This window comes from Dermacentor andersoni, chromosome 11, assembly GCF_023375885.2.
Source record: "Dermacentor andersoni chromosome 11, qqDerAnde1_hic_scaffold, whole genome shotgun sequence".
Classification (NCBI taxonomy): domain Eukaryota; kingdom Metazoa; phylum Arthropoda; class Arachnida; order Ixodida; family Ixodidae; genus Dermacentor; species Dermacentor andersoni.
The window spans coordinates 56,119,320-56,142,397 of record NC_092824.1 but is presented as its reverse complement, the minus strand read 5'-3'; the positions used below and the strand labels follow the sequence as shown (position 1 = coordinate 56,142,397).

General features: G+C 45.1%; 1 long non-coding RNA gene across 1 annotated transcript in view; it reads right to left on the bottom strand.

Moving 5' to 3' along the window:
- Positions 1-10,770: 10,770 nt before the first annotated feature.
- The window catches only part of LOC140214064 (uncharacterized), a 167,369-nt gene continuing 155,061 nt past the window's right edge, over positions 10,771-23,078 (bottom strand). Inside the window, exon 3 of the long non-coding RNA XR_011890981.1 lies at positions 10,771-11,880. This is a non-coding gene — a long non-coding RNA (uncharacterized lncRNA). The remainder of the gene's footprint in view (positions 11,881-23,078) is intronic.

Here is a 23,078-nt window from a genome sequence, read left to right as displayed (position 1 = left end):
AAAAGATCTTTCCGACCCCGCCAGCACACAACGCGAGGAGGCACGCTTGACATTTCGTGGGTCGGGCGCTGCAAGAACTAGGCCGTTCCATTACGTGTTCATCACTGAGCGTTGCTCGCAAGCAGCGTCGCCAGAACGGCTGGGCCTTCAAGCGCTGGATACAGGCCGGCGTTTCCAACGTGCCAGACAGCGGCCGGTGTGGTCGGATACGTCACGCCAACTACGCCAGGATCACCGAAAATGTGGTTGCTTGTACAGGGCCGTGCCTTTCACGTGGCTCGCATCGGCGTGGCAATGAGCTGCTGCCTCAGCGCATGTGCACACGAACCCGGCCACCCGGCGCTTTTTTTTTTTTTTTTGCTATAGCACTAACTCAACGAAACCTCTTCATTGTACCCGAACTTTAGGCCGGCCAGTAAAGCTAGCGCGCGATGAACTCTGGTCAAGCTACTCAAGTGCGAGATAGAACATGCGTTCCGGCGCTGGCCATGCCAAAGCAAGCGAAGTGTCGCCACTCACGCAGACTGCATGGTGGCGCTACACAACAAACAGTGTCCGCTTTGCGAAATCGTAGCGTAACTACACCTGCGTGGCGCACGCTCGCGTTACGCGGGACTGTATCTGCGCCCGAGTGCTTGCAGCGCGCACACATTACCTTATCTGAAAGCTCTTCATTCGTTAGTGCTGTGCCGCCGGGACCAGCGAAATGCTCGCATTTGAAATATACGGTAGAAACGACGGCAGCAGAAAGAAGAGGCCTCGTGACGAGGTTCTGTGCCCTGTGTTCTCCGTCTTGTGGTCGTTTTAGCGCTGACCCCAAAGAGACGTGTTTCACTAGCCAAACTTTACTGCCTTAGTTATATCATAGAGACCAGGATGTAGAGTAGCTATCGCGCAAGCAAGACGACGAGCGGGCAAGTGTGATGTGAACGCTTGTATTGGTGAATTCATCTGCTGTTCGCGACCTGTCAATTCAATGGCGAATTCAGTCTAGCGCAATAAACACGGACGGAAACAGACTACATACCGCAGGTGCCTAATAGCGGCCACCATTCGTGCAATGAGGTGAAATTTTTAGAAGCATGCGATGTCCTGGTGGAGCGATGTGGTCTTCTATTGTTAAATATTGCCGCCTTCGCTGCTTACAATAAATATCTTCTTGCGGTGTTTCTTTCGTTCTGTTCACCTAAATATTACTGTTGCTGCAGTTCTAATGATGACAACGCTGGGGCGGCTCTTACACTACTACTGTTACTTGACATCCCTTACAAAACTATTGGCATGAAATCTGTAATTGCGCTGCGTCCTCATCATTGGAGATGATGATATCCGCTGTGAAGCCAAATGCAGTCGCGCCATTGCAACAAATTCGACGTTCTTGCTACTTCCTATCCTACCACAATAACATTAAAATATTATTATTTAGCGGTACGCATTTTGTATTTAACGCTGTCTTCTCATTACCTGCAGTGTGAAAAACGAAGAATGTCAGGCCACTCGTTTTCAAAAGAGGAAACAAGAAAGGAGATTTCCATGATTCCTTCCGCTGTGAACGCATTTTATGCGGAAGCAGCATTATCCTGCAGTAAAGGCCACCATTTCATTTTCCGTTGCCTCCTTCTTCATCAAGTAATTTGGTTCCGACCCTACGGGAAATTGGGCAAGAACACAGCGACTATGAGGCATTTTGTAGGGGGTGGGGTGTAGTCGCATAAATACCTGTTATTTTATAGTCGCAAGTTGAAGAAACAAAGAAATGTATATTATAATATTGAAACAAATGCATAAAGGTACCGGTAGCTCCTAATAGGCCCTTATGGATAGCATTTGGAAATATGCAGGAACCTTAAGGCAACGTAGACTGCGAATTGCTATGGGATAGCCTAAAGCACGATGCCAAAGAAGACAAGTTCGCAGATATGTTGAGGGAGGTGTAATGAAAAACATTGTACAAATTGTATGGCATAGCCGGAAATGCTATGAACTAGTAGGCATTTACCGAGGGCTGAATGAATGATGACATCAGTTTGCATTGTTATTGACGCTTTAAGCTAAGGGCATAGAAAGCATACTGCAAAGCATTGAAACAGGTGTCGATTTCTCTTGCATCCGTAATGAGCCAAAAACACAACAGAAGGTCTCTGGGCTGATGTTTGCGGACGACATGATGCTACTCGCGAACAATGCAAGAAATTTACAGATTCACGAATATAGGCTACAATGCAACGGCTCATCTAGACCTCAATGTTATTACAGACAAATCCAGAATTCTCATCTTTATTGATGATGTAAGTAATTGCGTGGTATCAATTAAAGAGGGAGTCGTACCCTCAGTCAAGGAATATTAAGAAAAATCTGAGGACATCTAAGCACTTATGAGTTGTGAATGCGAAGCATCAATGTCCAATTCAACACCGCTGAGCAGTTCTTCAAATTGTGAACTCCGCGCGGGGAAGCCAGCTCGTTGAGACGCTGTGATTGTTTTGATTCAGGCTTAGAGAGGCGTGATCAGAACACAGGTGACATTTTATCGGAATCCTATGGATAGCAAGCAACATCTAGGCTACAGCAGTCATCACCCGCGACAGTGGAAACAAGGAAATTTTGTCGGGCAAAGAAAACAAATGATAAGCATCTTAAACGAAGACAACCATTATATCCACCACCTAACGAGGTTAAAGCAATGCTAGCAGAAATTAACATTTCACAAGTTCTACTCGGCAGGGCTTATGATGTCATATCAAGATTGGTGAGGCAATCGGAATTAGATAACAGGCTGCACCAGAATCTGGCAGACCACCAGCCTTTATAAGAAAATGCTGTAATGTCCTGCCATATAAACAACATCCTACGAAGATACCAACCAATATTATCAAGTAAAGAACGTCTGAGAAAATTGCTTCCGGTTGTACCAAGGGGGACCAATTGCCCCAACAGAAACTTTAAGGACATGTCAGTGCACGGAAAAGTCGTTCAACATCATTCATCCGTAATAAAAACATGTGACCCATGGTGCAAAACCTGCAGGCACTTTCAGAGTGGCATTAAAATTAAAAGCACCGCAAAAATAGTTCTACATACGAAGTGAAAACAAACTTGACTTGCACTAGTTCCGATGTCATTAATATGCTTGAATGTTGCTTCCGTAAGAAACAATATACCGGTAAAACGATACAATCAATGAACGTCAGAATAAACGGATATCGAGTGGACACAGCTGAAAAGCTCAGTAGCCCAACTCCCTAGCCAGAAATCTACTGCGGTGGTTATCACACTAGGAAGCCTGAAACGTTTAGACACATAGTTAGTATAATCAACTGCAGAGGAAAAGCTCCTCATGCCGCCCATGAATTTGCATCGACAACTACAAGGGTGCCGTCATTTTGCAACTCTGCAAACGCGAACCGGCGCAGATGATGGAATGTGATTCAAAGGAGACTCGCAATCAACGCCCTACCGAGCCTCGCTCAGTATGGTGGCAGTAAAATTTTGAGGTGAATCATTTAACGCAGCGTAAATGAATAGAGGCAGAGGAGGACGTGGAATGGAACACGAGCAAGTCTGGAACGTTTAGCCATAGAGTTAATATAATCAACTCCTGAGGAAATGCTCCTTATGGCGCCCATCAATTGAAATGGACAGCTACAAGGGCGCCACCATGATGCTACTCTGCAAAGACGCACATGTGCAGACGATAAAACCTCATTCGAAGGAGGCGCGAAATCAACGCCTTACCGAGCCTCCCTCAGTGTCGTGGTGCCAAATTGTTCAGGCGTCTGAAAACGTATTATATACCACACCGCAAACGAATCGAGCCCGAAGAACACGTGGAATGGCACTAGCAAGTCTTAAACATTAAACGATTGAGTTAATATAATCAATTCCAAGGGAAAAGCTCCTCATCCCGCCGATGAATTGAAATGGACAACTACAAGGGCGCCGCCATGTTGCTACTCTGCACAGACGCACACGCGCAACGCGCAGACGATGAGATGATTCAAACTAGACGCGCAATCAACGCCCTACCCAGCCTCCCTAAGTAGGGTGGCGCCTAATTATTCAGGCGTCTGCAAATGCATTCTTCAACGCACCTTAAACGAATTGAGGTACAAGAGCACGTGGAATGGCACACTAGCAAGTCTGAAACGTTTAGCCATAGAGGTAATATCAACTCCCGAGCAAATGCTCCTCATGGCGCCCATGAATTGAAATGGACAACTAGAAGGGCGCCACCATGTTGCTGCTCTGCACAGACGCACACAAGGAGATGATCAGATGTGATCCAAAGTAGACGCGAAATCAACGCCCTACCGAGCTTTCCTCAGTATGGTGGCGGCAAATTGTGCAGGCGTCTTCAAACGTACGGTATCATTTAACCCACAGTAAACGAATCGAGGCTGAAGAGCACGTGAAATTGCCAGCGACTGTTCTCTAGATTGCCTGGCGCGAACCTGCATCTCCCAGAGCTGAACAACCTCCTTTGACCTTCGGACGTAAACAAGGTTATGGAACCCAAACCAATGCTCACAAACAACAAAGGCACAAGTAGGGCACACCGCCAATGGAGAGACTTATAGACGCACGAGGACATCTTCAAGGAACCAAACTGCACACTGACGCTGCCTTACAATACGACGAAGGTTCCCGTCAAATGTATGCCGCTACTGCTTTTTGCGCAGAAAATGGACAAGCACACGCCGTGAGCCACACCGGCTCTGTTCAATGGACCGCCACCATGCTTGAACTACAAGCTATTGAAGAAGCAATTCAAATCTTTTATGACCACAAAAAAGCCGTCGTTCCCATCTATAGTGATAGTCAAGAGACCTTAAAGCAAGTGAACACCCGATCCTACGCGACTACCACAGCGCATCGCATAAAACAAGCTTGCTGCCACAAACGGGATAACAAATACCTATGCTTTCTCGCACATTGGACGCCAGGCATCAGCCTGAGCAAAGCGAGGAACATGGCGGCACCTGAGGCGTCCGGCGAGAAAATTAGAGGGGATTGCCGCCGCAGCATTGACGTGAGCCCATCACTGTTGGAACACACCCATACCTCCCCGTCATCTATCACTGTGCCATACCAGCGACTGCGGGATCGAATCCCGGCCACGCCGGCCGCATTTCAATGGGGGCGAAATGCGAAAACACCCGTGTACTTAGATATTGGGGCACGTTAAAGAACCCCAGGTGGTCCAAATTTCCGGAGTCCTCATCTACGGCGTGCCTCATAATCAGAAAGTGGTTTTGGCACGTAAAACCCCAGACTTTTTTTTTTTGCGTCACTGGACCACGAGAGTAAGCTCTACTACGGGCGTCCACTCCTAGAATCCTTCCTCCCATTCGCACTCGTCATGGCAGGGGAGCCCGGGTTCTCTTACTCCAGGCGAGAGCTACAACCCCTATTCGACCGCATGTTCTGAACAAGTTGGGAGGAACACAAGTGGAATGGTCCAACAGCCTTGTAACCAACGTCGACACGAAACAACTGATCGTGTGCTGTCCTGCCACAGCCAGCCTCAGGGACAAGCACACCCAACCTCAAAGGGTGGCGTCGTACGACGACTGGCTCGCAACGCAAGGAGACGCCACCAGTAGAATTCACGCTGTGCTGTCCAAGGCTAAGGAGGCGGACGTCCTTCCTTTTATCTGATCCTTTCCGAGATGCTAAGCCACTGGCCATCCTTTCTAGTAAAAGTTTCAATCAATCAACGAGTCAATAAATAAATTGTAAATATTACATCACTGATTCATAAATGGTCTTGCGATAATTCCGACACATACCTAAGTTTTCTACGAGTTCTTCACACGTGATTGCTACCTGTAAATTATTGTTATTGAATAATATTTTTTTTTTCATTTTGGGCGTTAGAGAATTGAGTCGGTGAAACATAGCGGTGTTTTCACTGTGGTCACGTTTTTTACGAAGGCTTTTCCTTTAATGCGCTTAGCGGTAACGACATTACAACGTAATACATTCGTGCTCTATTTGCCGACGTAGCGGGCGAGGAAATACATTTCGCAAAAAAGAAAATGACTGGAATTTTGATTGGCAAAAAAACAACATTTCGGAATAAAGACATTAGCTGCGGATATTTTACGTTTGTTTTATTACAACGCCTTAAGCATATGCAAATTACCCTTTGAAGAATAAAGAGAAAGTTACGTAACGATGCCAGCGTCCCATCAGAAGTCTTTTGACATAGCATGAGTGCAGTTTTCATTAGAACCTTAGCTCCATTCGCAGTCCTGAAACCAGTGCCTTTAGAAACCCTGCTTGCTTCACGTGTAGACATGTATATGAATTTACGAAACAACGCACTGCAATGCACAAAAACAAAGCATTCCAATACCGATATGAACCTGAGTCGCAGTCCTGAAGCCAGTGCCACTGTAGAAACCGTGCTTGCTTCACGTGAACACATGTATACAAATTTACGAAACAGCGGACTTCAATGCACAAAAGCAAAGCATTCCATTACAGAAATGAAAGTGGGACGCAGTCCTGAAACCAGTGCCACTGTACAAACCGTACTTGTTCACGTGTAGAATTGTATAGGAATTTACAAAACAATGCACTGCAATGCACAAAAACAAAGCATTTCATTACAGATATCAACCTGGGTCGTCCACAGTAGATGCCTTCTTTGCTCCACATGAAGACATGTATATAAATTTACGAAAACATGCACTACTTTGAAACGGAAACCATTCCAGTACAGATGGGCAACGAAAAGGTGAAGGGCGCCAACTATCCGTGCTATGACTGTATCCTGGCACTTTTCCCAGCATTATTCTTTGTTTGTTTCGTATGAAGAAAAAGTGTTACGGCCCGCAGGACAATACTTTTTTCCGACACATCATGTGTGAGAGGAAAATTTCCGCAAGCATATGTATGTTGTGCACCCCATATAATTTCTTATGCCCGTATAGAGAAATCGACCATATGATAACGTAAAAGGCGCCATTTTATGACGGTAAGGAAAGTATAAGGTTCAGAAAAAGGCAAGGCGTGATACAGAAACGTGCCTTTTTGCATGAAAAGGCAGCTTTACGAAAAGCGGCCTTATCATCGTAAGAAATGAGCATGGGAGCGAGGCTAGGAACTTCATAGCCTTAAATCGCTCACTATTATAAAAATCACGTCTTGTTCCTTAAAACAATAGACATAAAAATAGAATACGCATTCTTCCGCGCCGTAAGCAATGCAGTCTGAAAAGTTCGAGTGGTAGCTGCCGTGCTTCTCTCGTCTGGCAACACGTGCCGCTGCTTTTTTCTTTCGTTTTCTGTTTTGGCTAATGCAACGTGGTTTGTCTGCTTTTTCTCTTGCGTGATTCTTGGAATTCTGCATCTCATAATTTTGTGTGTTGTAAGCATTGCGCGTGCTTGTTTACTTAAGTGTCCACTTAGTTATTCGATGATTTGTTGTGGGTATGTTTCAGGAAAGAATGCTCAACGTTACGGAGGAAGAGCGGCGAATACCGATTCACCTCATGGCAAGACACAGGAACGTGCTAGAAAATAAGCATACCGATGAGGTGTCCCTAAGTGAGAAGAAAAATAAATGGAAGGAGATAGAACGGAGAATAGCAGCTACGAGAAGTAGCTACGCAAATGTTGGGGACTTGAAAATGGAAGTGTGGTAAAGCCACGGGCACAAAGGAGCTTATGCGAACCAGTGAGTTGTATTCGTTCTCATATCTCGCTTCTAAAAAAAACCGTTAAAGAGCAAACCGCCAGGCGTGGTCGCGTAATCCGTGAGCACCGCTTGCATTCAGACTAAATGGCTCACATGGCTCACAAAACAAACGTAGGGATCGTTCCGACGTGGTTGCGGTGTCGCCCGTCTCCGGCTGGCACGACCGTGCTGGAAAGCTGACACTGTTGCCTCGACCCAGAACGAACAAGGCTGGGAAGCGCTTATCGGGATGAGAAAGAAGAGTCAGAGTGCCGCCCGCTTTTGTCACTCCCTTTTCACGGGGGCGATATATCTTTAATTTTATTTCACTTACTCTCAGAGACGTAGAAGCACTGCCGAGAGGAATGGCAGTAATAAAAAAAAAAAGGGGGAGGGGGGGGCTAATGAGGCAGCATGTGCTCACAGATAGCTGACATGAACACGTGGCGATCAGTGGTGGTGACGGTGGAGGTTGGAAGGTTTGGCGTGTTTTCGGAAGCAGTGTTTCCAAGTATGCGTTGCTCTTGCAGTCAAGTATGCCCAAACTTTTATAGGATGAACAAGCAACGATGTCAAATGGCTGGAGGAGAAAAAGTATCATTTTTCAGGTAATTATTATGTTAATAGAATTAATGAAACAGGCATACGTGGGAAACACGATGTCAGGTAAAAAGGAGCGCTAGGGAGACCACAACGCATCACGTGATTCGGGGCGCCGCCTGGCTAAGAGCAGTGGCGCTCTCGCGCAGTCAGCTCTATTGTTCCTCTATATGCTCCCGCAGGAGGCAGAGTTGTGCATAACTTTCCCGGCACCACTCGCAGCGCTATTCGCCGAGCGCTATCACGTGGTGCAAAAGTGACGTCAAATGTTCATGTGCGCCGCTGCGAAGGCAACTTTACGGACGCGGCGCCGACTCGACTCGTTTTTGCCAGTGCAATCGAAATTCCAACCAGCGGACCGTCGATCGTGCGTTGCAATGATCGGCTCCGGGTTGCAGGAGCGGTATTCGACGATATTAAGGTAATAACTTTGGAGAAGTGGTACGAAACACATAATTTGACGCTTGCATTCCAATATGATGACGTGCAGCGCACCAAACGGCACAAATCGCACGAAAGGTGGGAAAGCTTTTTACGCGGTGCCGTGCGGACGGACGAGACCGGCGAGCTCCGGAAGGGACCAGGATATGCGAGGTGCGTTCGCCTTGTTTACGCTAAAGCAGCATTTACATCGAGTAACACTCCTGTACGCGCTGAAATGGGTACGCCTGACATGAGACGTTGTCCACTTGTGCGATTTTTTGTGTATGTGTGCAGCGCAACGCAGTTGCTGGGCAAAAAATGGACGACACGTCTGTGTTGCGCTGCGTATATACGCAAGCATGTTACCTTCCCAACTGGCCGAATTAACTGTGTAGCTTGTACGATTGCTCTGTCTTTGCGGCTCTATAACAGTGTGTTCAAAACAGAGTAAATACTAGCAGATACAATTTTCCCGCTGCATCCCGACATTTCTCTATTGTGGGTTTCTTTTTTCCTCGGCGTTCTGAGTTTTAATGTGAGGTCGATTAATGCACTCGTGTTCATTCTTTTGTACTATGCGAAAACATCGTGCGCTCCCGTTGATGAGGCAGCTGTGATAGCTTGAGCAGTTACTGCCCGCAGCATGTTTCTTAATAAAGGGAAATCAGACATCCACCCGTTCGTAGCAATTGCTACAAAGGAAACCCATACGGGTTCCTCGAAAGAAAAGCCTCAGAGTTGAAGAAAAATTCGTCCTGGTTTCTTCAACTCTGAGGCTTTTCTTTCGAGGAACCCGTATGGGTTTCCTTTGTAGCAATTGCTACGAACGGGTGAATGTCTGATTTCCCTTTATTAATTACTTCTCTCCACCTTGCGGGTTACCGCAGAACAACTACGTCAAGCATGTTTCTTGTTCGATCAACCTTAATCGACGTGTGGAAGGGGAAATTATTTTTGTTCGTTTAATAAGCGTGGTGTCCTAGTAAATTAACCTGAGCAGTATGAAGAGATAAACGAAAATGCGTTGTCATTTTACAGTCGGCAATGTGTGAATAATTACTTTGCCAATTTGCCATCTCTTGTGATTACTGCAATAAAAATAACCTGTTGTTATTCTTGACAACTTGTTGTCTTTCACCTGGCTTTCAATTTTGCCCGCAAAGCTCCGAGAACCAGCACTCATCCCCTACTTACACCACGCATCGCTCATCCACTCCCTTGTTCGAAATAAATTTGATCTTGAAGCTCGCGCACCTCGCATTTTTTTTCCACATGCAGATTTGCTGCTACGAAGCAGCTGCTAAGTTTGCGGCCTAAATCGTAAAAATAAGCTTTGTATGAAATGAGCGTATGTGAACATTTGAGATGCGTTTAAATCTACGTGTCTGCACCGCACATATCTAAAACGTGCCGCAGGTGTGAATGACTGTTAGTGATGAAGGATGGTTATGGTTGACGGTCACTGACATAGCTGCAGGAACGACAGTTTTCTTGGCCCCAATTATTCGTCTGATTTCGGCATACAAAATGTGTTCACGTAATTGTCCACCACACGTGTGCGAAGTTTTCTTTAAACACCCTTTATAACATTTCTAGCCTTGCGGCCTGCTCTACGAAACTTCATATGCAAGCTGAAAAACATCACCGCTTTTTGTTGCAAGGTAATGCGTGTCTGTACGCGAATTTTCGAGCTCTTCGAGCCACGTGCGCAGCCAGGACTTTTTTTCCGAGCAATCGAGGAGGGTACTACTCTATATGTACGTTCGTGCGTGTGTTTGTATATGTGCGTGTGTATACGTACATAAAAACAAAAAATTCGAGGTGTTCGCACCCGTCCGGCTGTGCCAATCCTTCGAGGGAAGCCTTCATTAAAAATTGTCATCTTGCTCACCACTTGTTTAGCGTGGCTAGATTGATTAAGCAGTTTGATGTCAGCGGTGTTAAACATTCGGCATACACAATTGTTTTTTTTTCATAATTCTTTATTTGACTGGGATGACTGCGCGCTGCTTGTTGTTTCAGTGCTGAGTTAGTAAATTTTACAACCTATATATAATAAACCTATATATAATAAACAATGACAGGGACTGAAGCATTCCGACACGGTTACAAAACAACAGGGAATGAAACCTACATTGAACTTCATTCGTAAGTTCAGTTACATGGCAACCCAAGCAAATATAAAATAAGAATGCTTCTTATCTCCTGAAAGCAGCTTGAGTTATGAGGCCACCTGCCCTCAAAAGAAAACACTTTGCATTCTCAGATCACCAGCAGTTAAGACGCAACGCACCTTTGAATGAGATCCGCTGCTCTCACACAAAGCGCCTTTTGTTCTGAAATCGCCAGCACTTGCAAGAAAGCACTGCATTGTCAGATCACCAGCACTTAACACAAAACCCCTTTATAACTTAGATAACTTGCTCCTTTATAACTTTATAAAAAAACGACACTCCTTTATAACTTTATAACTTGCTCTCAACACAAAGCGCCTCGCGTCGCGATATCTGCACGAAGCACAAAGCACCACAAGAGCCCTAACCAGCTGCAATGAAGTGTCATTGACATAGGTTTTTTCAGAACACTGCATCTTTCGCAGGCAATGCTGCCTCAACTAAGAGGCTACGAATTTGCAGCTTAACCTCCTCCTCCTTTCGATCATAGTGTTTACCGAGAAGACCCTTTAAACTCATTAGGAAGGGTTTATTGACTACTACAGACACCGCAGCGGCCGTTAATTCATTTAGCCGCTGCTAATTTGTTCTAAGTGTACACATCGTTAAGTCATCAGGGTCATTCTTTTTTATTTGTGAGCTTGCTTACAATTTCTTGATTTCGAAGAAACTTCTCCAGAGCAAGTTGAGCGATGTGGTGAACCTGCGACATGCAAAGAAATTTGTTCCAAGCTCGTTTCCGACTTTGGTGTTTTTGCGACAGGCAGTGTATCTGCCACAATACTTGGTGCAGAGGAAGCAGCTGCACTTGGACAAACTTTGTGACAGGGGAGTTCTTGCAGTAAGTCGTAAGCCAGTGACGTCTGCTGGTTATTGTTTACATAAAAATGTGCGACACAAATTTTGTATTGAAGACGCTGCGTCAGTGACAGACTGAGGTGACTGAGCATGGGACAGCTCGAATCCTCTCCCATCTTTCCCCATCAGCGTGTAGACGGTGCTGTGGAGAAAAAAAAACACATTTTGTTCTTATATTCAGCCACATTCTATGTGGCTTTAGTTGGCACAAGACATGAACTTTACTAAGAAAACAGCTGATTGTAGTTGTGCATCAAGGAACTGTTTAGGAACTTCCAGTTTGTACTGAAAATACAATGAATGCTCACTGTACACGCTGTTGGCTACAAAATGTTTTCCTATATTCTTGAATGTTGGTTGTCCTCTGTCACAGTAGAAATGTAATGCTATATCAACCATGTGCTTTGGAATGCTAGGTCGACAGGGAAAAGAGTGAGAAAAATTGGCATAGACTCATAAGACGGCTTGTGCGTGGAAATGCAAAACCTTATTGGTCACTTTGGTGAAACGTTTTTGATTTATGTGTTCGGTATGCGTTGACGTTCTTTCTGCTTATTGGGTCTGTGCGTTTGCGCATTCATTGGCCTCATACCGGTTGTGGCGCGACAGACATTGTAGATGCAATCAGTAGCAAACAAGCTAGCAATAAGCTTTTACCTTCGGCGTTCTATTGCGTCGGCCAGGAACATAATGTGCGGCAGAAGAACCCACGACTTCTCAACACCCGCTTCGCCGGCATTAGATTTGCGTCAGACATTTCCCAGCCGAAGAAACTTCTACCGAAGGCAACTTCAAATATGCTGCAGTTCCGCCACTGCATTGCACATAGTAAAGAAAATGTTTACATATAATAAATCAGGTTGAACACGTTCATCTACATAAACTCCACTTGTGCCTTTTACGCTCCTTTCATTTTAGTTCCCAGCATTAGCTTTACGATATACATCGCCGCTGAGTCTACTTCAAGCAACTACTTAAGAGGAAGCTTGAGCTCGGGCCCAACTCCGGCGCGGCCTATTCAAATACTTGTAAAATGCAGAAACGCTTCTGTGAGATAGCCCCTGCACCGATTTTAATGAAATTTGTTGCATTTCAAAGATAAAGGTAAATTCTAGTGACTGTTGGTCACGGATTCTGGAATTAGGGCTTGGATATTCTTAAAGCAATTTTCAAGAATTCGAAAGTAGGAAAAATATAGCAGGACGTTTGCAAATCAACAGCTCTGCATCAAGAACAGATATCAAGCCAGGTGTCGTTCTGGAGCCTGTTGTCACGATACGTTTTGAGGTGCTGGTGGTAAAGTAGCGGCCTTTGTCGCACTTCTTCGATCAGCAGCTCATCGCTGCAGAGCGATGACTCTTCCACACTGCACATCACTTCACAAAGCACCCGTAGCAACAGACACACGTGCGCATGCACAAAATCCCAGGCCACCACACAGCAGCGTCCGATGGCATCACCAGCTCGCCGTTTTTCTAATAGAGGAATCTGGGGAGGCCGAAAGCCCCGTGACCGGAAGGTGTTAACCGAAACTGCTTCGAGCATTGGCGGCGTCGTAACAATCGTATCTGTGCTTGTCGTCAAAGTAGCGGGTACTCCAACATTAACGCCCAGTCCTGGTTACAAATTTTGCCTACTTTCAGCTCAAGACGACCGTAGTCTAAGCAAACTACTTGCGCTTTGTGTGTACGCTTACAATCCGTGTGTACAATCCGTAGGTTGCGCCCGTAGTCTGAACGCGGCTTTTTTGCCCTATCAAGCTGCATAGCAGATAACAAGATATATTGCAGTGAAAAAAAAATTAATGCTAGCATTATCCAATAGCGAATTAGAAAATTAGAAATGTTAAAATGAAAACGTGTGCGGCCCATATTTTACTCAGTAATAGTCGGTCGGCTTCTGCATATGGACATTATCCTTTGGAACATGAAGAGAAAGGTTTACAAAGATCCCTGAGCCGCAACGCTGGTTTTCTTACAAAGCAAGAGTGCAGTTTATGATAGGCGGTGGCTCCATTGGCAGTAACGCGGTCGCTGGCGCCATTCCGTAACATCGCAGAACGATCTCGGCAGTCAAATAGAGCAATGTACCCCAGAATGCGGAAACTACGGGTGATAATATGGGGTCATCTGGAAGAACAGTTCTTCAAACTCGGTGAAGCCGAGTTTCTTCGCCGCTGGTCTACGCGGTACATAACCGTCTCCCGAGGCAAAGTCTTTCTACAGCCAGAATAATGCTCAATTCTGTTGCCTGAGTTCAGACTGTATCTGTATGTGCCCCGGGTACCTTTCATAAATTCGAGGCTGACAATAATGCTTTTGCGTGGATGCGGTAATGAGTTTTGTTGTTGTTGTTGCTGTTGTTGTGTGTGGCAAAGCCAGTGTCAAGTAGACACCATTTATTATTTCATTTGTTAATCTGTCTTGTTTTTCATCAAGTATGATGTATTGCATGTGATGTACTTTATATTGTACTTTTCGGTCATACGACAGTTGTAAGCGTGCCTACAGGTCAATAAATTTCCTTGGCAATAAAACTTGTTCTAAACATTGTGACTTTTGTTTAATTGTTTAACGCGAAAACATGTATACGAATTTACTTAGGAGTACGGCAGGTTAGATACGGCAGCTTATAGCACTTGATTGGCATACATTCAGAAGTAAACGATTAAATTACAGAATGGTGTCGCTAAGTTGGCAGTAGCCTGGTAAATATCGCCATAAAACATTTTCTAAACAGTGTGACCTTTGTTTAACGCGAGAACATGTATACGAATTTACTTAGGAGTACGGCAGGTTAGATACGGCAGCTTATAGCACTTGATTGACATACATTCAGAAGTAAAGGATTAAATTACGGAATGGTGTCGCAAAGTTATCCACTAATGAACGGGATGTCAACTACCTCTGCTACGGCTGTCTCTTAAAACCGAACCCTGCCTCCTTTTTAGTGTTTTTCTTATGAAGAAAAGGCGTTAGAATGCACAGCGCAGTATTTTTTTCTTCACTTAGTGGACGAACGGAAAACTTGCGCAAACCTATCATTTTTAGCAAATAATTCCGTAACAGAAAGTAATCAGGTCTATTCTTTCAAGCTCGCCAAAGAACACGATAGTTGAAATCTGCAAAGTATTCCACATACTGATCCTACTGCGATTGAATAAAGTAGGGATATAAAATTGGTGTTATTTGGCGCCATTATATCAGAGCTACATCCACCTATATTCCACATGTCTCAAGCGGAAAGAACGAATTTTTCCTGAGACAACGCAGTGGAGATTATAACATTTTTTCTTTCGGAAACGTGCAATCAGTAATTTGAAATTATCTAGAGAAATAGAATATCTGTAGCAATTGCTTCTAATCTGTTCGTTTGTGGGCTCAACCCTCTATTGCAAAAATTCGAAAGGTCAGTGTCAGTGCTGGTGCGCTTAGTAGAAATTGCGAGACTATAGCAATACTTTCTGTGTATTCGTCCTCGTAATCTGTCACTAAGAACAAAGGTGTTCCGCTTAACTTTGTCTTGCATTACTCGATGCAGCCTTCTTAGAGCAGTTTTAGGTGCAACTCAGATTAATTGAATGGAATGTTTCGGGCGGGGCACCACGTAAGTAGGGCTAGTTACCGCTTCAATTTCACTGTCAAGACAAGGGCTCTGATTGTTTGATGGAGTTATCTGACATGTATAGCTAATAAGTACTTCAGTATTTAACAGGCAGTTATTCATAATTAACCATGCAAGGCACCAGCATTTTCTTAAGTACATTTGTTGGAAAATAATATGCTAGCATACAGGCTGTTTTCCTTTACAAAAAGCGAACTGTGTGCCCTCTGTATATTGAGACAATTTAGAATAGCTGATGCAAGGCGTTAAGACGAAAAAGAAAAAAAAACTAATTTTAGGTATACAATAGCTCCTATGTCCTATAGATAGATACCACCACTGCTGAATAGTGAACTTCATTCATCATACTGGACTTAATCGTTTACCTTTCTCCAGTTCAACAGATGTCAGTGAAATTCGCTAGAGACGTTCCTCTTCACATGCACGTCGGTCAAATCTTAGAGAGCGCGTGGCTTAGAGTTGCGCCGTTTTTTTTAAATAAATTCATAAATTGCCTGAAACCACATACATTGTTGTCTCAATGTTTATTGGCCACATTATGTTATGACCTAAATAACAGTATAAGCAGGGCATGCTGGAAATTACGCTTCCGGTGCCCGTTACTCAGCAGCCATTGATACTGTGTGATCTAGTTTATCATGAACCTGCATAATAATAAACCCTATAAAATTTCCTGTACGTTGCAATCGCAAAAATAGGCGTATCTGCGTCTGGTGTACATAAGACATATATAAAGACACACGTTCAAAGGCAAAGACATCTCTCAACATCATGTTGTCACAAGATGCACTAAGCGGTAAATAAGTAAGGAGTAGCAGCTCTTACCATCAATAAAGGCCGCTTGGACACGCTTCCGAGAAAGATAGTGAGATATTTATTGTGTGCAGAAAGCTGGTGTCGGGCTTCCAAGAGGGCTTAGCAAATTTGCAACGCTACCATGCACCGGTCATTTCATCGTATTTGAGAGACAGAGAGATAAAAGGAATGGAAAGCTGCAGGATGCTCGTTCTGGAAATGGGGTAACTTATGCACGTGTTTTCACCAACGAACTTTTCTTTACCCTCCTTTATTTGCACAATTTCGTGCACTAATTCCCGCTAAATTTAAGCACTCAAAGCTGCTTCGGATATTAAGTTTGTTTTGTCAGAAAATTTAACTTGGTACATGTAATTGTAACCGTGATGTAATGTAATTGTAACCGTGAGCGTTACCTAGTAAACAAAACAATTGTTAAATTACAAAATAACCAAGAAAACACGTAATTTACGACAAGTAATTGATTTCATCTAATTCACGAAGTAAAAGTCTAATTGATACGGCCAGATATCGGGGATGGGCTTACGAAATAGGCTAGAAAAACACATAGCCCACAAGGAAATGTGGGGTAGGTCGCAGGGAAAGCCTTCGTCTTTAAAGAGAAAAAAGAGTAGCCAAAACGACAAATATTAACAGTGTTATTATCCGAAATCTAACTGCATTTGAATTTCGGCATGCCTTGTATGTGTTGCGGTGCGTAACAATAAACATTTCATTGCGTTTTGACACGAACTTTGGTAATCAAGTAAAAAACGAATTCGACATTTCGGATTTAGTTACAGTGCATTTACCTAAGTATTTATCACACATATTCTATGTCGTGCGTCGGAACTTTATCATTTTAGCGGTTTCGTACGCCTTTTATTTCTGCAAGAACACGTTATTTATTCCCGATTCATGACTGCTTCGTTCAGCGAAACTGCTACAATGAGCATTTCACGAAGTCCGATAGAAACGAACTTAACTGCGCAGTCTGGTATTGAGACCGAACTATGCGAAGATTTTATAGCTGCCTGCCTGTATAACCCCAAGTGGAGCATAACATTATGAAGCCTCAATGCAGCGAGCGCACGGGTCCGCAGCGACCAACTCCGCGTCTGCATCCATTTAGGCGCCTAAGGTTTCGCTTACGCTGCGAGCGCGTTTTCGCACAGTGCCATGAGCTGCAGGCCACTGCATGTGAGCATTTAACAGTACGCAACCAACCGTTGTGGCGGGCATGCTATCAGAGCTGTTCTAAAAATAATTTGTTATAACTTGGAACTTCTACGCCTACCGTAACTTTTGATGTTCGGTCATGACGATTCGATCTCTCTTCTTTTCTTCTATATTCTTGGATATTTCAACACTATAATTTCTCAGGTTGCGTCGTGGTTTATGTTTATCCGTCTACAGCGAGCAATTTCCCGCTGCGTCTTTTTCTTAATCGAGCACATTCATTGTTTGCTGTTAACACAAACATGACCAAATGCCATGACTTTTTGGGTGCAGCAGTGAATGCAGCAGTGCACTTGGGTGCCGCAGTGAATGAAAGAAGGCGATAGCGAAGAGAGCGCGAGGATGAAAGCGGAAGAGGAGGCTACAGTAAAAGCATGTGGCGGAAAGCGGAGTAGCAGAGTATGGCCAAAGGGTGAGGAGAAAAGCAGAAGGCAGCGATAGCCCTGCGATTTTGTAGCCAGCGATTTTGTAGCCAAATAGCGGTAGTTGAATCCTTAACGTGGCGTGGTCCTCTGCACTGGTAGTCGGACTCTTGTTCGTAGCCTTGCTTTGAAATCGCGATCGCCTTACAATTACGTCGGGCCCACCGCGTTATAGGGACTGAGATTAGGTACACGAAAACATTGTGCGAGTCAAAGAGCGAGAGACGTCAGAAACGTTCAGATGACAGGAGCCGTAAATCTACCTGTTTTTCATTCTGCTTCGTCTTCTTCTAATCGAGCAGCAGGAGGCACGAGGCACATAAGCCCGCACCGTATATGAAAGCCGGCAGAGGAAGAAGTCGGCGGCTGCCAGGCGAAAGCATTATTATTAACAGTTTTCTCACGCCCGATTCACGACCGATCCCCCAGAGTGTCTATTTCACTTAGGAAAAAGAACAAGAACGAAAACTAGTAGGTACAAAAAAGGAGCACGATGGCCCGTGCTAAAAAAATGCACGCAGCAGAACTATCACTGAATGACTGCAAATGTTTGTTTAAAGAAAGCACCAGCCATTTACACTTTGCCAAAAAAAGGCTCAGGCATTGAGCATCAACATGAACCGACTCACCTAAGTGCAGTTGCAGCAAAAATAGCATGCTCTATTTAAGAACATTCACGGTGTTTGACGTATGGCTCCTTTTCTTCCGGCATGCCACCTAGCGCCTGTATACCACAATATAAAAAACTATTAACTTGGGGATAAAGTTCTTGGTCACGGGACCGACTTCTGAAAGGTAAATTCATTCCCATGGCCTCCAGGCGCCCATGGCCTCCAGGCGCATCGGTTTCTCAAACCTAAAATGAAGCATAGTAGCCATATCTTGGTTGATTTATGCTTGCATAGTCAAACTACGATTATTTTTGCGCCCAAAAAAGCAGGAAATGGTGCAAGAGCTTCCTGGTGCCGAAGCCACCTATAGGTTCTACAAACGTTTATATTGATGTCGGGACATGTACTTGACGTTAAATATTATGTTTCAGAGACACTTAGGAGCAAAAAAAAAAAAAAAAACACTGCAATGGGTTCAATAGAAGATGGTTTTGGGCAATCAGAGATCACTTGTGATCACCTGCATGGCGCCCCCGCTCTTTCTTTAATGCCTTGCAAGGCTACAGGGGAGGGGATACTGCCCACGACGTCCCATCGCGTGAACGTGACCGTGACACGCAGATTAAGCTTGATTTTTGATGTTCACGCAGATTCCACAACTTTTGATTTTGACACCTGTGACGGGCAAAATTCCGAAGCTGTCCCTAAACCCTTGGTTGTGGTCGCGGTATCTCATTTGTTTCCTGTGCTTCAGTGTGCCCGATAACTACACGAGCCTGTTTTATCGCAGAAATTGGCACGAGCAACCCATTTTCTTCATCACTAATCACTACGGCCAGTGCGCAACTGCCGAGGGTCGAACGTAGTGTAGTCGTTATGCTCGCCTGTGTGAGTACGTTGGCAGCACGCACAACGGCTTAGCCATAGATGCAGCACTACGGACTCGCCTTGAAAGGGCTCCTAAGGTAACGGAGATTCAAACATGATGGCGTCGCACCTGGAAGGTGTGCAACTCGGCAACCATAAAACCGGTTCCATTGGGATGTTGGCATTCGATCAAGTTTCCAGCCCGCCTTTCATATATATTCACGTCACCTACGGACACCGATCAGAGCACACGGTTGACCTCTGTAATTGAGAGAGAGGGTTCGTGCCGGCACCCCGCGCCAACTCGGGTAGCGGCGCTACAGAGCAGACGCAGCTACATGCAGCTGTAGTGGCTAACTGTAGTGCACAACGTCTGCTATGTGCGCGACAGGGCTGAAGGGCGAGCTCGCGTAGATGTGCTCAAATCTGGCTACGCTAGTCTGGCCGTGCTACATGGTTCGAACAGGCTTTGACATGCACCAACTTGACCGACAGATAATAGTGACTTCTAAAGTGCGCAGTTTCAGGGCCAAACAATGAAATCTTCCTTACCTCAGTAAGGAAGCCTTCATTGCGGTGAGGCTACCTTATGTCACTCTGAAAACTTCCTTAGTGAGGGGCCCTCGGTGAAGGCTTCCTTATTGCTTCCTCAGCATAAGGTAGCTCCAAAGCTGCCTTCATGCGTCCTTACGCCGCTCCTGGCCCTGAACGAGCGCTTCACCTCACTGCTTAACCACGTGACCTTTGCTTGCGCATGCGCGCTGTCGCCCACCTGCGGATAAGCGCGAGCACGGTACGTCTTGCCAGGCATGTTCGTTTCAGTCACGTGTGCGGCATGAAAGCGTTGCTAGGCGTTGCTAGGCGTTGCACGACGCCGGCGTGCCAGCGTTGATGGAGCACATCAAGTTTTTCACTGTGATGCGCAACTTCTTTTAAGTTTAGTAAACAAAACTAGAAGAAAGCGTCCACGCTTCTCTGTATTAGCTCTTCAATTCAACGATTGTGCGACGATACAACATTTTTTATTGAATAATGGTGTTCGCGTAAAGCTTTTAAGAGATAATCTCGAACCCAGGCATGCGGCAACCACTCCTTACGTGAGGACGGGTGAAGGGAGCTTTCAGAGTACGCTTGCTTCCTCCATCGGTCCTTCGCTGTAAGGAGGCCTCACGTAAGGTTAGGAAGCGCTCGAAGCAAAGGAACGTTTCATGGTTTGGGCCTCGGGCGCTAGCAATACGAAGCGGTTTCTGCCAAGGCTTATAGGAAGGAGCACCCAGGAGAGAGCACGCGCTGGCGAGCGCACGAGAAGTCTTAGTTTAAGTTTCGCGTTGTTCGAGACTAGCTGAGTGTTCAGAATAAGCTGAAATTAGCGAGACGTGAAGTCTATGACACTAATAAGCAGTGTGCCCAAAGTGTCATTCTTACGGTGGTCGGGTGCAGCCGAGCGTGATCAGATGGCTTCTTTCGTGAATACGTAAGCGTTATCGAAATTCGGAACCCATATTTTCGCTTACTTCGTCCTGATTAGTAAACTGTGTGAATAAATATACTCAATATTTTATTGTGAAAAAGGCTGTCTCTTTCGCTCTAGTGTTGGATGCGCTGCGGTGTGGTGTGTAGCGATGTAGAAATCGGGAACGTATGTTTAAATAAAGTATTAAAAATAAGAAGTAGTTATTGGTCGGCATGGAATAAAGGTGCAATTACCGCCGCGTAGTAGAAACGGCCGCCTTAACATTTACGAAAATTAAGTGGACACTCAAGCTTCGCCTTTAAGGGTGGTGCGGGATAGCATAAAACATCGCTGAATGCTTCTTACGCTTCCTGTTAACCGCAGCTTATGTAACCGAAATGTTTACCAGGAAACGCTGGCGGCGTGCTATACGCTAAGGCGAGTGTAGTGTGGGTGTTCTTTATTATTTTTGGATGGTGTGCGAGGAACCGAAGCGGCCGCGCCGGTCCTAGTATACTTGCGGGCAACTTTCTGTTCCTACGAACGGAAAGCTACGGAGGCAAAGCGTGTGCAAGTGAGAGTGCTTCTTAGTAGAGTCCCGCGTTGTAATACACGTACGTTTAGGCTAAGCAAGAGAAATCATAGAGACCTTATTAGCAACAGTTAAATAATACGGAACACACCACTGAGCGTGAAGTTTTACTTATATTGCGGCTGTTTCCTTCCGCATCTGGGAAAACGTGAAACCGTCGCACGTGGAAGCTCCGTCGATTTAGCATCTGCTCCAAGCAAATTAAAACACTGTCAAACACTGCCGGATTGCTTAGTGCGAAAACGCATCTGCAGCAGCCACGCGCCCGTAGTTTTCCCTTCATTGCCACGGAAAGTTGTCCGCGAGTACAAGACAAACCTCGAACGGTAGCTGGAAAACGCTATCAGGTGAAAAGGGGTTTGTGTTTCAGTTTCCGCATGACATATTTATGTTTTCTCTAATATCCAAAAAAAGAATCCGACGCCATCTTGTCTGTGGATTGAGTGCAAGTGGTACTTTACGATTTTTGTGACGCGTTTTAGTTGGAGAAACTCAATTAGATTATAAGCTAGTTTGCTCTACACGGAAGGCTTGCGTTGTTGGGTTTTCGCGGTTGCTTATCAGAGATTCGGAATGATTATTCCTGAAACGACCATCGACTCTGGACGCGGGCCGCGAAGCGTCAAACGCCGACGCCGGATTTTCTTCGACACGGGGCCCTCAACGCTATGAGAATAAAAAGATTTACCTAGTTTCCTCGAGCGTAATGTGATGGTGTAGATCAGGAGTTTGCAAGCTTTCTGGTCTTTGGAAACCCCACCTGCTTTCTCACAGTGCCGCGGAACCCTCCCTTTGGCTTGGGTGTAGACACATTGCCCATTCGGACGTGCTTGTGTAAATGCTAGTTTTCGCATATTGTTCACGTCTTGTTTAGCTTTACAAAACACCCGAGGTAGCAATTTGACGGCGCTTTTGTGGTTGCCGCTTTTCTTTCGCACAGGTTTACTATAATGTGTTTTGCGTTAAGATGGTGACGATGTCACATCTCAGTGTGCGATAAAACTCCGTGGTGGATTCCGAAATATACTTTGCAAATAAAAAAGACAAGACTCGCAATATTCAATGGGGAAAACGAAGCTTCCCATACAAAGGCATACGCTGCGAACGTTTTACGTAAATATTGTTTGATCACCTTTTGTATTTTCTCAGTGACCGTCGGGATGAAAGGAGAAATTTACGTAGAGATCCCAGGGCGTTACTGGAGCTTCTGTAACGTAGCATGAGCGCGCTTGCCGTAAGACTGCGGCTCCAGTGACAGTAGGTGACGTGGTAACTCGATTACATCCGTTCCATACACAGCCATGAATGCTGTGCTTTCGTTCACACTCGTAAATACCTCGATGCAGTTCAGTTGGACTTGCTCCTTTGCTATGCGTACCATACACAGCGCAGCTCGGTATTTTTCGACCGCAATTATGCGCAACTTTTTTTTTTATATCGGCTTAGTCTAGAATAAAACATGTTTTAACCCTTAGAAACAAGCAGGCTGTGTTATATGGCTGCTGATGCGTAGTTTTTGATCATTTTTACTTTTACTCTTATTTTTTGGTTTTTTATGGGCAAGCCCTTGCGAGGAGCCTCACGTACGTGCCTTGCTGCGCGCCAATCACGTTTGCTCGCGCGAGCAAATACGTGAGGCTTCTCCCAACAAATTGCAAAGAGATTCGCACCTCAGTGACCCAATTAGTCGCACCTGTCTGTTTCTTGTACGCACTCCTGGTTGTCGTATTTCCTTTC